The sequence below is a fragment of the Cupressus sempervirens genome, chromosome 4 (assembly GCF_028749045.1).
Source record: "Cupressus sempervirens isolate cs-2001-9-10 chromosome 4, ASM2874904v1, whole genome shotgun sequence".
NCBI classification, from domain to species: domain Eukaryota; kingdom Viridiplantae; phylum Streptophyta; class Pinopsida; order Cupressales; family Cupressaceae; genus Cupressus; species Cupressus sempervirens.
Window position 1 is genome coordinate 425,212,193 of NC_143121.1, and position 3,864 is coordinate 425,216,056.

The following is a 3,864-nucleotide window of genomic DNA, read 5'->3' on the forward strand; positions in this document are numbered from 1 at the left end:
TTCTTTATTCAACTCATCCATGAGGGTTACAATCCTTGTCAACTGATCATAAAAAGTTGACCATTGTATTTTATCCCTCAAATATGTCACACCCTGCTTCCATTTCTCTTCCTGCTGATTTCTAAATTCTATCTGCCACTCATGTAATTTGGTTTTTTCTACTTCAAATTCCTCTACAGTATAGAATTGGGGTCTTTCAGGGGTGTCAGGTATCTCAATAATAGGGGTTAATCCAATAGATGACTGTGGAGGATATGCAATTCTCAGTGTACTGGATTCTCCCACTTTCCTCTTTCCAAGTATCTTCTCCAATTGAGATACCCTATTTTCCAGCTCAATTCTCCTTTTTACCTCTTGATTATAAGCATCCACCACTATTTCATATTTATTGTGCATATCAATCATTTCCTTCTCTTCTCTTTCTACAGTAGCCAAGGCAAATTTAGAATAATCCACATTCATGTGGGCTACCTGTACATTTGAAGTATCAGCAACTCTCCTTACAATGATACTCCCTGTTAGTCCTGAATCATCAGGCTGTGATGAAGTAGTCCTGGATCCTCTTCTCAGGGACCACATAACAAGGGCAGCTTGATCATTGCTGAATGCTGTACCCAAGAATTCCTCTTTATTTGGATCCTGGAGTCCTAAATTATTTGATACAGAATTAAAAATTAATGCATCAGCAATATCCCAATTGGGCAATAATAAAACATTAGCATTTTTTACCATCTGTCTACCCTCATCAGGGGTTATATTTTGGAACTCTTACGCCATTTGTTTCTTTATTTGATTTTGGATGGAGGCCTCATCCATTTCTGGATGTTTTGTTTTCATATTCTTACACCTTTGCTAAAAAATGTGCATGTTTACCCTCCATGCAAACTGATGGAAAGCCCTAGATCTTACAAAACTGTTATCAGACAAAAAATGCTGACTGGCTTGTTCCAAAATAGGGTCCAATTCCCTTCCTCTAAAATCTGCTATAGCTAATTCAAAACTTGGCATAGGAGGTTCCTAGGGGTTCCCTTCATCAATTTCTGCTTGTGTAACAAAAATTTCTCCTTGTGACCCCATTTGTTCGAATTGTTCATTGGTGAGCTGCTCTTCCTCAATTCTCATTGGGGTTTGAGAAGGTGAGTAACCTTCATCAGGGGACTCTTCCTCCCTTATTATTTTTCTTCTTTTGGGAGAAGGTTCAGGGGGTCTTTCTTCCAGGACAATACTGGTTGATTCAACTATCTATTTTTCTTTGTGTACAATGGGCACCTACTGCCGAACAATAGTATATCCTATCTTCTTTCGTACCACTAGTGGACCCATTCCAATGTTGGGGGTGAAACCCAATTTTCTCATAACCTCTCTGACTTTATCTGGAAAGAATCAATAAAATGTTGTTTCTTCTCATTCATTACTTCCATTATCTCAGAGAAAGTACTCATGAGCTTATTTATCTTATCTGCATTGGTCACAACATTACTAAGAGGACTGTAATCTTTGTCAAAACAATTAATGAATTCCAAAACTTTTGAATAGACTCTCCATTTTTCTTTCTTTATTTCTTTCTCATGGAGAGAATATTCATTTCTTATTATATCTTTAGGAAAATAGAATTCATGCTAAACTGGACGAAGCTTGATTCTAAATCTAAGAGCAGAGTTAAAGAAACCTTCTGTATCACAAAAATGAGCATGAGACACTGCCATCTTATATTGATCCAAAATTTTGTGGAGAAAGATCCACCCTTCTTTAGTTATCACAAATTGGTGGGCTATAGTGCAAGCAGGAAAAATTGATCCTGTCCCCCTTTTGTGAAAAAAGGCCTCCTCCACTCCTCCCAACTGCCACAAAAATTCAGCTATCCCTACCTTTAAAGGTACCTGATAGGGTAGTACATGGGGTGTTCCTTTGAATCCATAGACCCTAATGATAGTTGAGACTGAATATGGGATAATATCTCCCCAATTATCTGAAACTTTTAGATTATGGGGTTTGTCCATAGGCCTAACAAGATGCATTAATGCCTTAGGAATTCTGGGATTATCACTCAATATGAGGCATCTTAGTTTGGAGGCAGAGTGCCTATCAAATCTAACAAAGCTAGCATTTTCTGCTTCCCAAGTCATGTCTGCACTCCATAATTGGACTGGCAGTTCCTCCCCCTCTTGTTCCCTATTTAAAACCATTTCTTTACCAAAATAAGTGGCCCCTTTAAAAAGAAACATATGCATCAATAGGGAGTACTGACCCCAAACCTTTTCCACCTTGCCCTTTGCAATCCCCACCAATCCCTGGTGAATCTCATTAGCCAAGTAAGATGAAAAATCAAAAATTATTTCCACACCAAAAGAGGATATTTGGGTGATCATATACATGAAGCTCACCGGAATAAAATCTTCTTCGCCCTCTCCGAAGACTTTGCACAGGGTCCTATATATCTCTACTACCCTAGCATTAAAGCATGATTTCTTGAATGGTTCTTTAGAAGACGATGTTATGGTTGGGAGGCCTCCAATCCGGCCTATGTGGGCTTTCAGTGCACCCTGTCTAACTACATCCCTTTTGGATATATATTCTTTTTCTAACTCTATCAAATTAATGGGCACATGATACATGGTGAGAGGTCCCAGACTGAAAACCTTCCTAATCTCCTCGGGACTGATGGTAACTAAAGCCTCACCATCCATTCTTCTCACTACCTTAGTGGCTTGGTCATAATTTTTTGCTATAGCTTCAAGCAGGTCAAAATCCATAAACACACTGGGGACAACAAGCTTTCCAAGATCAAAATTCCATATATTGGCATGAGGGGCATATAACTTCATTTTCGCAAACCATTTTTTGAATAAAATCAAACCAGTTTGAGAAGTTTGAGCATCCTGAACCCAATTACCCTTATCATACAATCCATTAGCTATCCTTAGCCTAGGGTTCAGTGAGGTTAACCTCTTAACTTGCACCATTTCTACAGTAGACTCAGGAAGTAACTCAAGCAAATCATCATGCACATTTCTATCCAAGTAGTTTATTGCACCTGAAAATCCCTTCTTCGGAGGCATCTTGGGCTATCTTTTTAGAACTTAAAAGCTCATGAAGATGATGGTAGTTTTACTTACTTGAATTATGTCTCTGTTTTCCTTTGTATTCTTGCAAATTTTCTGCGAACAAACAACTTGTCAATTTTTATCAAACCTTGGCACGCTTTTCTTTCAGTAATGGCTTCGGAACAAGAATGGCTCCAAATCTTTTCTCGCATGAAATGAAACTGATGAAATCTCTCTGTATTATACTTTGTTTTTCCTCATGAATGAAGCTTTCTTGTCTAATTAATACAGAGAGTGGCACTACATTTTTCATTTAAAGTTGCGTTGTCGATCTTCAAAGATCCTACGATCATGTGGTACAAAGAGAACAACTAGGAGTTATATTTGCCATGTCAGTTATTTTACCAAATAAGAACTTGCCACGTACAAAATTCTTTCTTTGATGGTGCTTATATTTGGACCCACTGACGACGGAGAACTTGTGTCAGCATGTCGCTACTTCGTTATGCATAAAGAACGAGCACCTTGCCATGGCGAAGTGGCGACAATCGTTGATCAGATCAAGAAATGATCGAAAGATATGCTACAGGGCTTCTTAAGAAAGAAGGTGGCGGGCCCAACTCGCTATGTCGCTATAATTATCTCCCTTGCAACTCTTCATAGTGAGGAGACGACAGTCGTTGATCACTTACCAAATCAAAGGTGAAGAAGAAACACAAGATCTCCTAATTTATATTTGCTATGTCACATGGCTTAACGAGCATGCAACTTGTCATAGCGAGGTAGCGAGCTCCGTTGATCCACTTCAAGCTGACGTTCA